This window comes from Molothrus aeneus, unplaced genomic scaffold (genome assembly GCF_037042795.1).
Source record: "Molothrus aeneus isolate 106 unplaced genomic scaffold, BPBGC_Maene_1.0 scaffold_35, whole genome shotgun sequence".
Lineage (NCBI taxonomy): Eukaryota > Metazoa > Chordata > Aves > Passeriformes > Icteridae > Molothrus > Molothrus aeneus.
In genome coordinates this window covers 1,220,353-1,232,883 of record NW_027099016.1, presented here as the reverse complement: position 1 = coordinate 1,232,883, position 12,531 = coordinate 1,220,353, and the positions used below count along the sequence as shown (strand labels likewise).

Below are 12,531 nucleotides of genomic sequence, written 5' to 3'. Positions count from 1 at the left end.
TGTATTTGAGGAAGAGGAGGGACAAAGGCGGATCGAGGCTGAGCTGAGGGAGCCAGGCCATCGATCTCTGCCTGAATTCGCAGCCCCCACCTGTGGGATCATCGCCCCCCCCCCATGGCTCCTGTGAGCGGGGAGGGGGAGCTCGGCCCGGATATCCCGGGGGGTCCCTGGGTTGGGTTTTTGGGGGGATGTTTGGAGAATGAAGAAGTCCAAGGCTGAGCAGAAAAGGCCCCTTGGGGGGACATCGGGGGGTGGCGGTGGCGGCTGCCGGCAGAGGCAGCCTGGAGGAGCAGAGCCCTGTGTGCCCCAGGAGCCCAAAGTGGGGAGCCCAGAGAGGGGGAGCGCCGCCATTGGCGGGAGCCTCAAGAGCCTGGAGAGGGGCAGGGGGGACTCCTTGGAGCCGCTGCAGCCCAGAGCAGAGAATGAGGGGAGAAGGGAGCCCGGGAGCCCAAACAGCCCCGGCATCCCGAAATGGGGAGAGCGAAGCGGGGGGAGCTTTTGGCATTGCTGGGACTGCCAGCAGCCTGGGCAGGGCGGGCACCGAGGAGAAGGGGGACCCCCAATCCAAGCGTGACCCCAGCAGCTGGGACAGGGGGGAACCCCCGAACACCAGAGGGGAGGGACCAGGGCCGGGGAACTCCTGGGTGGCTTTTTCAGGGCTGAATCTTGGTGTTTGGGAGGTTTTTCTGGAGCCCAGATGGCCAGTGACTTGTAGAGATGGAGTCGGGCAGAGGGACCTTCAAACTCAACGTGTGTTGGGGAAGATGAAACAGGAAAGCCTTATAAATATGATTGTCTGGCAAAAGATTTTGACAATATAGAAAGTATAAGGAAGATTGAAATGAAAGCAAGCTTTGAGATACCTCAGTTAGTGAACAACTGGAAAACAATGGTGTGGCCCAACTGAAGGTAATCCCCTTTTGATGGAACAATTCCCTCTGCTTGCAGACAGATCCAAGGGTCAGAGCAGACCCTACTAGCTCAGCAGAAGGGGTCCAAAGAGGAGTTTTTAGCATTTAAAATGTAACACAGTATGGTGATGTAGTGATTCTTACAGGCTGTATGTAAATGCTCTAGGATTTGTATCTTGTACTAGATTGGTTAGTGAGAAATAGAATATTCAACACAGAAGAAGATTTATTGTATTGTAATGGGAACCTTACTCTCTTACGCTCTTCCCCTTTTACTGTCTTACCCTGTCACCCTCTCTACCCCTCTCTTCTCTCGGGCCTGCTCCGAGCTGTGCCTGGCAGCTCCAAGCAGGGCCCTGCACCCAGGCCCTTTGCAATAAACCGCAAGTTCCAGGGCCTGGCTGCAGAGATCTCTCGTCTCCGTCCATCCCGACCATCCTACCCCCTGACGCTCCTACAAACGTGCTCATCCCTTGTTTTCCCCAAACCAGGATTTCCCATTGCCAACCCCAGGGAGGCTGCGAGGAAGAGGAAGATGCCCCAGGACACTGAGGCAGGTGAGGAGGAAGTCAGTGCCCCTTTCCCCTCTGTGCTGCTCCATCTCCCAGCCCAGCACAGCCCCTGGCTGCAGCTCAGCCCTGGGGGGATCCCCTTGCCCTTGCCTGTGGCACGGAGGCAAATCCCATGCTGTCCTTGTCCTTCCTCCCCCAGCGCAGGAGCTGAGCATGGAGAGCAGGGAGGACAAATGCCCGCGGCAGAACCTGGTGGCAGAGGCCGTTTTGAGCAGCTCCACAGTGCTTGAAGCCAACGGGGAGGAAAAGCCCCGGAGATGCCGCACGAGGAGGGGCTGCAAACACAGATGGCGGGGATGTGAGGGGGAAAGAACCAGCCTGGGCCGGGAAGGCGGCTGGAGATGGAGCCAGAGCTCGGAGCTGGTGCTCCATGACTGGGAGAAGCCCCATACATGCGTGGATTGTGGGAAGAGCTTCAGGTGGAACTGCGACCTGATTGTGCACCAGAGAACCCACACTGGGGAGAGGCCCTACGAGTGTGGGGAGTGTGGGAAGAGCTTCAGCCAGAGCTCCAGCCTGATCAAGCACCAGAGGACCCACACTGGATAGAAGCCCTACGAGTGTGGGGAGTGTGGTAGAAGCTTCAGCTTGAGCTCCAGCCTGATCAAGCACCAGAGGATCCACACTGGAGAAAGGCCGTGCAAGTGTTCTGAGTGTGGGATGCACTTCAGCCAGAGGATCAGCCTGATCAGGCACCAGATGACCCACACTGGGGAGAGGCCCTACGAGTGTGATAAATGCAGGAAGAGGTTTCAGACCAGCTCCAATCTCCTCCTGCACTATCGGATTCACACGGAGGAGAGGCCCTTCCAATGCCCTGAGTGTGGGAAGGGATTCAGGCAGAACTCCACCCTTGTCACCCACCGGCGCATCCACACTGGGGAGAGGCCCTACGAGTGTGATAAATGTAGTAGGAGGTTTCTGACCAGCTCCTCTCTCTTCCTGCACTATCGGATTCACACAGAGGAGAGGCCCTTTCACTGCCCCGACTGTGGGAAGGGATTCAGGCAGAACTCCCACCTCATCACCCACCAGCGCATCCACACAGGGGAGAGGCCCTACGAGTGTCCCCAGTGTGGGAAGAGCTTCTCACAGAGCTCTAACTTGACCAGACACCAACGGAGGCACCGGTAAGGGAAGCCCTGTGAGTGCCCTGAGTGCAGGCAGAGCTTCGTGTGCTGCTCCAGCTCCATCCCCCACTGGAGGAGGCACTTTGGGCACAGCCCTGGTCACGCACATTCCCTGTGATCCATGTTGGGAACACACCTGGCTGCTTCTCCTTTTGGTTTGGCCTTAATTTTCTTCTGCTTCACCTTCATCCTTTAAAAACACCCAAAAGTGGGTTAAATGAAGGAAATTGATTGAATATATCTGCAGTTCCATAATTTCTCAGTTGTTTTAGAGGAAATTTAGGATGTGGGGACACGTTCTGTGTGGAGTGCTGCTGTTGCTAAGAGGCAGGAATTTGATCTCACCCTTCTTGTGTTGCTAAGAACTCCTCCCCTGACCCAAACCCCAACTCCACCCTTGGGATACCCTATAAAAACTCCACAGCCCTTTTGCCCTGTCTTTGGGGGGTAAGAAATGGATTCCCAGAGGATCAGCCCTTTTCTCACTGGATTCCCCAAATTTGAGCTTTTCCCATTGGATTCCCAGAGAATCAGCCCTTTCCCACTGGATTCCCAGAGGATCAGCCTTTTCCCACTGGGTTCCCAGAAGATCAGCCATTTTGCCACAGGATTCCAAGAGGATCGACCTTCTTCACTGGATTCCCAGAGGATTCTGACTCTGTCACTGTTTTTTTTTTGTTTGTACTAATGCATTTGTATTTTGAATTTTTCCTAATAAAGAACTGTTATTTTTACTCCCATAACTTTGCCTGAGAGACCCTTAATTTCAAATTATTTTAATAGAATATATTAATAATATTCTTATTTCTGTTATTATTATTATTATTATTATTATTATTATTATTATTATTATTATTATTATTATTATTATTATTATTATTATTATTATTATTATTATTATTATTATTATGACTAATCAAAGGAATGGGGTTGGCATTTTCCATTTCAGTGGAGGCTCCTGAAATGGGGAGACACCCCCAAGGACAGGCCATGTAAAATAGTTCCTGAAATATGTAAATGAGTTTATCAATATGCATGAGGGTCTATGAATATGCAACAGGCTGATGTACTTAAAACCAGATTAATTAAGGGGTGTCTCCGAAAATAACTGGGGGGTCTTGGTGGCCATAACAACCTTTGCTCGATGGTCCTTGTCTCCCATGACATTAGCCTATTGTATATTCATAGAGCCTCATGCATATCCATAAACTACTTTACATATTCCAGGAAGAAAATTGGCATCATCCTGTTTGGGGATCCCATCCCCCTCCCAGCTCAATTTGGGGGTCCCAGCCCCCTCTTTTCCCCATTCTCCCTCCCCTTTCCGATCGTTTCCTCAATTCCCTTCCCCGGGTTTGGTTTTGGGGGCTCCAGGCCCCTCCTGCTCCGTTTTGGGGTCCCAACCCCGTTTTGGATTAATTTGGGGTCCCCAGCCCATCCCCAGGGTCACCTTCCCTCCCTCCCCAAATTCCGCTCCTCGCAACTGATGAGTCATCAGCGAGACACGCTCTGATTGGCTGGAAATTACCCCGCGCCGTCTCTGATTATTGAACGCGGTGAGAGGCCTTGGTCTGTGCCTGGCAACTGATGAGTCAGAGTCGGCCCGGGCGCTGATTGGCTGAAAATCGCTGAGTGGGGCCAGTGCTCTGAGTTTCTGCCCAGCAACTGGATTGTCATCCGTGCTGCGCGTTCTGATTGGTCATGAAGCCATTCATTATATTGAACAATAAGTTTTTGAGAAATAAAAGAATTAAAAGACACTTAAAAGTATATCAAGGGAATCGCAGAAGTTAATAAATAACCTAAAATACACTATTAGGAAGAACTTTGATCAGATATTTGGATAAGTTAATAAATAACCTAAAATACACTGTTAGGGAGCCCTAACTTTGATCAGATATCTAGATAAGTTAACCAAAAAACACACACAGAAGAAACTTTGGAATTAGAATATTTGAAGAGGAAACATTGGAATTAGAATATTTGAAGAGAAAAGCAGAAATGGAAGCCAATAAGTTAAAGTGACCTGCCAAGCCATTAGAATCAAGCCAACTACAACAATAACTTCTGCCAAGCCATGGAAAAACATGCCAAGAATAACAGGAAACTGCCCAAATTAGGAAAAGCTTAAAATTTAACTAAGGAAGACCAAGAATTCCTGGAAGACTCCGACTGTACTCCTGCCTACCTATGAATATGCATGTAATAATGATGTAATCCTTTTTCAAAATTGTATAAAAACCTGCTTTTGCTGTACACAATTTGGAAATCCATTTAGCGATTTCTCCAACGCGTTGCCAATAAATACCTCCTGCCTATAGACCTCAAATCCAGTCTCTGGGCAGCTTATTCTCGCCTTTTGGGGCAAAATTCGGCATCATTTTTGGCGACCGCGGCAGGACAGAAAAGGGTCTGTCCGAGCCTTGACTCGGGGGACTGGGACCTCTTCAGGGCCCCTGACGGAATTCTGTCAGAAGAGACCCCCATCCCCCAGCCAACGCGCATCGGTGGACAAGAACTTTCTGCATCTCCTGCTCCAAATTAAGAGGTATTTATCTTTGCTTATACGTTTTATGGTAAAGCGCTTTATTGGGAAACGAGGGTCAGACGTGACCGCTCGAAGGGATTCCAGGGGACGCCCTGGTAAAAAAATCCCAGCTGGGTTAGAGTCCCGGTAATAGAAACGCAGGTTAGAGTCCTGCTGGAAGGAATATTAGAAACGCAGGTTAGAGTCCTGCTGGAAGGAATATTTGTTTTTCATTTATCTTGGTATTTTTGGGTTCTTCTTGTTGTGTGGGAAACTGTTTTAATATTGTGTTTAATGTTATATTTACTGTGAATTAATTGCTCTCTGAGACCGGGAGAGAGGTCGGTCAGTTTGTGGTGTTCTATGTGTCTGTTACAAATCTTACAGGAGACATTTTCGGTCAGTTTGTGGTGTTCTATGTGTCTGTTGCAAATCTTACAGGAGACATTTTGTCACTCTATGTAATCTTGTAGATAAAGGTGTGTGGGTATGGATGAGAGTGAATGAGACGCAGCATCGCTGCGAAGCGAGAGGGAGTCCCGCTCCGCAGTTCCTGTTCTTCGCGAGAAGCCAGGTCGGAAACGGACGAAGCGATTGGAAATTGTGTGTGTGAAGTGTTGCAATAAATTGGCAAACAGTACTTGCGGGAAAGGGACTGATCCGGTTAAACAGTAAACACAGCCACAGGGAATAGTAATGGGAGGTCAACAGAGTAAGGACGTAAATATGAAAACCCCCTTAGGATGTATCCTAAAGCACTGGAAGGACTTGGGAGGGATTCCGGGGGGAAACATAAGTAAAAAGACACTCCTTAAATATTGCACACAGTGGTGGCCATTGTATAAGTTAGATGACGATGAGAAATGGCCGCTGGAGGGAACAACTAATTATAACACTATCTTACAACTGATGCTTTTCCTTCGTCAACTTAATAAATGGGACGAAGTGATGTATGCTGATATGTTCTTTACCTTAAGAAATAAACCGGAGTGGCAAAAAGAGTGCGGGGTAAACGTAGCACCTCAGGACCCCCTAGTACTAGCCCTGGAAAAAGATAAGAAAGGCTCAAAGCCTAAAGAACGTTGCTGTGATGCATGTAGCATTGGGCAACGATGTCTTAAGTTAACAAGAAGGGACAGTGGGAAGGAGAGCGAAATAAGCCTGTGGGAATACCATCCATTCGCCCCAGGACGGGAAGGGCCTCTTCCCAGGCCAAAAGAGGAACAAGGGGATCCTAGCCCATTAAAGGAACTGGAACGATGGTGGAAATCTAAGTTTGGGCACAGCCCTCAGAAGCTAGACAACAGCTGGGAGGGGGGTGGCCCATTAAAATCGGGGACTAACAAGAGGGAAAGCAGCCCACAGGGACTGGATAGTCCACAGGGGTCGGGGAGCTACAGGGATGTTGGCAGCCCACCCAGACTAGAAGTTGAGAGGGAAGGGGGCAGTCCACATGGAGAAGAGAGCCGAGGGGAGACACGCAGCCTGCCTGAACTAAGTCCATGTGGGGATAGTGGCACACCTAGGAATGGAAGTTTAAGGAAATCAGGTACCTGTAGAATGGAAACCAGCACACCGAGGACTGGAGACAAAGGTGACTCACTGGGGGGCGACGTCTCTAAGTTGAAATATAGTGAAAAGAATGACAATGAGACATGCGAAAGGGGGGCCGAGAACAACTCACAGAAGCTGAATATAGTAATTCATATAGAGGATAAGAGAGATGGAAGGGGAACAGAAGATGAGGAGGACGGTAGCCCGGAACAGGATAGGCACCGGCAGATGCGGGAAGAAAGGCGACAGATGCAGAGTGAGAGGCGGTTGGAAGAAGATCCCGGGGAGGGGACTAGTCACTCGTATTATACCAGATCTGTGGCACGGAGGGAAGCAGAGCAAAGAGAGGAGGGGAACCATACGATAGCTCCTCTCCGACAACTTATGCCAATGGTAGGGGAGAGGACTAGAATAAAGGTGCCGTTCTCAACAAGTGATCTGAACAATTGGAGGGATGAGGCAAGGAACTTCAGGAGGAATCCAGAGGGAGTAGCGAAGAGGTTTGAATTAATGGCAAAGAATTTGGATATTGATTGGGAAGATATAGAGGTGATGCTGTCAGAGTTGACAGATACAGAAAGGGAACTCGTATTGGAAACAGGAAAACGACATGCTCAAGTGTTATCGGGGAGACTAGAAGATAATTTCCCCAGCAGTAAACCAGAATGGGACCCGGGCAATGAAGAGCATTATTGGAGGCTGGTGCAGTATAGAAAACTGATAGCGATGGGCTTGCGTAATGCGATCCCTAAGGCTATCAATTGGTCGATGCTATATGACATCAGGCAGGGAAAAGATGAGACCCCATCAGAGTTTTTGGATAGACTTCGGGCAGCCATGAGACAATACACACCCCTGGACCCAGCAACGGAAGAAGGGAAACAACACCTGTTAGGATTAATGATGGGACAGAGTAACCCAGACATTAGGAAGAGATTACAAAAGCTTGAGCATCCAGCAAACAAAAACCTGGAGGCATTGCTGAATGAGGCGTGGAAAGTGTATAATAATAGAGAAATAGAGGAAAAGAAAAAGGAAGATAAGAGGCTAGGTCGAATAGTGGCTGCAGCAATAACAGCTCAAAATACAAACCATTTGGGACCTAATACCAGGGGTAGGGGAAGAGGCTACCCAGTGAGAGGGGGAGGGAGGTTCCAACCCCACCCAGCTAGAATAGGGCCAAACCAGTGTGCCTATTGCTTCCAAACGGGACACTGGAAACGTGAGTGCCCTCAACTAAGAGAAAGATCAATGGACACTACAACTATCGCACATCAGGGCAGTGAATGAGGGGGACTGGTGGGCCGTACCCTAGCAGACCCACTGGTTAAAATGGAGCTAGGGGAAGGTAAAAAGGAATTGGATTTTTTGATTGATACAGGAGCAACATTTTCGGTTTTTAAATCAAGAATTGGTACCTAAGAGTGATGAATTTGTACAAGTTGTGGGAGCAACAGGCCAACCAGAAAAAGCTTACTTTTTGAGACCTATCAAATACAAAATTGGGAAACAAATGGGGATTCACCAGTTTCTGTATTTGCCAAATTCACCAAAGCCTCTATTAGGAAGAGACTTACTGGAGAACTTGGGAGCCGTAATAAAATTCAACAAAGACAAATTGGAATTTCAAGTAAGGGAAGAGCAACTGATTACAGCCCTAAGCCTAACAATCAGTTGTATAGAACCGAAGCCTGAAAGTCACAATATTGAGCGTATCCTGAGTGAAACATATCCATTAGTATGGGCTACTGATATACCTGGGAAATCACAACAAGCAACACCTATCATTATTGAACTTATACCTGGAGCAAGGCCGGTAAGTAGGAAACAATACCCACTGAGGTTAGAAGATAGAAAGGGAATTGAGCCCATAATCACAAGGTTTTTAGAATTAGGGTTATTGATAGAATGTGAATCAGATTTTAACACCCCAATCCTGCCAGTAAAGAAACCTAATGGAACTTATAGATTAGTCCAAGACCTGAGGGCAGTAAATGAAATAACCAAGACACTACATCCGGTAGTTGCTAACCCTTACACACTCTTAACTAAATTAAAAGATAATTTGACATGGTTCACAGTGTTAGATTTAAAAGACGCATTCTTCTGCCTTCCTTTAGCTCCGGAGAGCCAAAAGATCTTTGCATTTGAATGGGAATCTGTAGATAGGGGAAGAAAAACCCAACTCACCTGGACGGTGTTGCCACAAGGATACAAAAACAGCCCTACAATTTTTGGGAATCAACTAGCCAAAGAACTAGAACAGTGGGAAAGGCCGCTGGGAGATGGTACTCTCTTGCAATATGTAGATGACCTCCTAATAGCAACAGAAACAGAAGAAGAATGCATTGAATGGACTATTTCCCTGTTAAACTTTCTGGGTTTAAGTGGATATCGAGTTTCTCAACAGAAAGCACAGCTGGTACAAGAAGAAGTGGTGTATCTGGGATATGAAGTTTCCAGAGGACAGCGATCCCTGGGAGCAGCCAGGAAAGAAGCCATCTGCCAAATGCCTAAACCAGAGACGGTAAGAGATTTGCGTGCCTTCCTGGGGATGACCGGTTGGTGTCGGTTATGGATCTATCAATACGGAATACTCGCCAAACCACTCTATGACTTACTAAAGGAAAGTAAGGGTGTTCTAGTTTGGACTCCCGAGGCAAAGGGAGCCTATAAGAGACTGAAACAGGAACTCATGAGAGCACCAGCCTTGGGTCTTCCAGACGTGACAAAACCATTCTGGCTGTTTTCTCATGAGCGACAAGGAATGGCCCTAGGAGTCCTAGCACAACAGTTAGGACCGCACAAAAGGGCTGTGGCCTACTTCTCCAAACAGTTGGATGAAGTGAGTAAAGGATGGCCTGGCTGTCTAAGAGCAGTAGCCGCAGTGATAATCAACATTGAAGAAGCCAGAAAGCTCACTCTGGGCCAGAAAATGACTGTGTTAGTAGCTCACACTGTGTCTGCTGTGTTAGAGCAGAAAGGAAATCACTGGCTGTCACCTTCCAGATTCCTAAAGTACCAAGCTATCTTGGCTGAGTCAGATGATGTTACTATCCAGGTAACTAACGTTGTGAACCCAGCTTCATTCCTAGAAGGGAAGACTTCAGCAGAACCCATCGAGCATGATTGCCTGGAAACAATCGAAGCCGTTTACTCCAGTCGCCCGGATCTCAAAGAAGAGCCATTCGAAGATGCAGATGACTGGTTCTCGGATGGTAGCAGCTTCGTAAAACAAGGAGTAAGAATGGCTGGTTATGCAGTAACTACCACAGAAGAGGTAATCGAGTCAAACCCTTTGCCTGCAGGGACCTCAGCCCAGAAGGCAGAATTGATAGCTCTGACTCGAGCTCTGGAATTGGCAGAGAACATGCGAATAAATATTTGGACAGACTCTAAATATGCCTTTTCTGTTGTGCACGCTCATGGAGCCATCTGGAAAGAAAGAGGACTGTTGACTACTCAAGGGAAAATAGTCAAACATGCAGAGGAAATCCTATGATTGCTAGAAGCAGTCCAACTCCCAGCACAAGTGGCCATAATGCATTGTAAAGGACACCTAAAAGGTAACACTACTCCAGAAGTTGGGAATAGAAAGGCAGATGCAGAAGCTAAATTAGCTGCTGCAAGGACCAGAGAGGTAAATATAACAGCTCTAATACCAGGAGAGCTGGATGTAAACCTCCAACCAAATTATCAGGAATCAGATCATAGATGGATTCAAAGGAATAAAGGTAAACTGTTAGACAGTGGATGGGGACAATTGGAGACAGGACAGTTGATAATACCAGGGAACCTAATGTGGCAGATTGTAAAGACAGAGCATGAAAAGGCCCATTGGGGTCTAGATCCGCTTTACCAATATTTGCAAGCCAGGATAGCAGGACCGAAATTATTTACTACCGTAAAACACGTTACACCCCAGTGCGAGCGGTGTCTGAAAAACAACCCAAATACGGGGACCAAGGTACACCAAGGAGCCATAAATCGAGGTAAATTCCCAGGTGAAGTATGGCAAATTGATTTTTCTGAACTCCCAAGAAAAGGGGGGTTTCGGTATCTGTTGGTATTAACTGATACATTTTCTGGGTGGCCTGAAGCATTCCCTTGTAGGACAAATAAGGAAAGGGAAGTAACTAAAGTACTGTTGAATGAAATTATTCCACGGTTTGGGGTACCGAAGAGCATTTCTTCGGATAGGGGTACACATTTCTGTGCAAAAGTGGTGAGAGCAATAAGCAAAGCATTACAAATCAAATGGCAATTACACACGCCTTACCGTCCACAGGCCAGTGGGCAAGTGGAAAAGATTAATCATCTCATCAAACAGCAAATTGCCAAAATATGCCAGGAGACTAATTTGCAGTGGTATCAAGCTTTGCCTATTGCTCTGCTTAGGCTGAGAGTCAAACCAAGATCAAAAGAAAAGTTAAGCCCATTTGAAATTTTGTATGGTAGACCTTATGCTATGCAAATTGTAAATGGGGACGCTATAGACCAAATCGGTAACCAGTACATTTATGATTATGTAATTACGGTGGGGAAACAGTTCAATAAGAATGCTGCTGTGGTGATAGAGCACCAACCTAAACAACCTGATTGCAAATTGCATCCGTTTAATCCCGGTGATTGGGTGTATGTTAAGAATCTTTTAGGAAAACCCCTACAAGAGAAGTGGGAGGGACCTTTCCAAGTGCTGCTGACTACCTTCACCGCGGTTCGGATCAAGGAGCGACCCACGTGGATTCATTACTCTCGGGTCAAGAAGGCTCCGGAGAATAAACAAGAGGAACAGATATCATGATCCTGACTCCACCTCAGACCTTCACAACCCTGATCATTGGACTCTCGATAAGTATAGTTCTTCCCCAAGACTCTGCCCCAATAGACCCATGGTCTAATGCACACCAGTGTATCCACCCGGAGATGGAAACGGAACCGAAGGGACCCTATTTTGAGGTTTATGCCTTACGTAACAATCAGCCATACGCAAGTAAAGCGTGGAATCAGCCCACCATGGTAGCATACAAGGGAGACCTAATCCAAATTGGGTGTCGAGAGCTTGACCCAGTAGAAGGAAAAACAAGGCGGCTAGTATTAACAATTCATCCCTTGATGGCAGCCTCTGAACATAACCTAATTACTTTTAGTCCAGTGAAAATGGGCAAGCCCACCGTCTGGATTCAGCAAAAGGGCCCAATTTCATGTCAGTGGAGTGACTTCAGGGAAGATCCACCCGGATCACAACCCCGAGACTCAGTAATTTATACAGAAGATCCGCTTGGGGAACTACATCCTCAAAACATAACCCTTGACCTTCACCCTCTTCTCTTTTCTGCAGGAAAGATTGTAGCATCTAGTGGTCCTGAGGAAGGGAAAGCACAGTGTGAGATGGCATTTAGATTGGATCAGTCGATGACGTTCACATGTGAAAGAGAGTTGAAAATGCTGGAACTGGGTTCTAGCTTCCCTAAGCGTGCTGTCGGATATAAGGTGGCATTACCAGAAGACGTGATCCCATTGTACCCAGATCTAGACTTGCCCCAAGAAACCACTCCACTGGTGGAATGTATAGCAGTACATAACCTAACCTTTATAGGGCCTCAGGTGATAAGAAAATCTAATGAACAAAAATTATTGTTAGACCCCACTTATTCCCTGAAAAAGGTACAGATGAACATCCACACCGATATTACATATTTGCAGAAGGATTGCCAACCATTTATACAGCAAAGCCTTAAGGGATGGAATGCATGGTTAGCAACAAGGTCTCATCACAGAAGAGCACAAAGAGATGTAAGTGGGTGGATTGGCACCGGATTTGGTATATTAAACAC

General features: G+C 47.3%; 1 pseudogene; it reads left to right on the top strand.

The window, feature by feature from the left end:
- The window catches only part of LOC136570612 (zinc finger protein 208-like), a 625,335-nt pseudogene that overhangs the window by 531,765 nt on the left and 81,039 nt on the right, over nt 1-12,531 (top strand).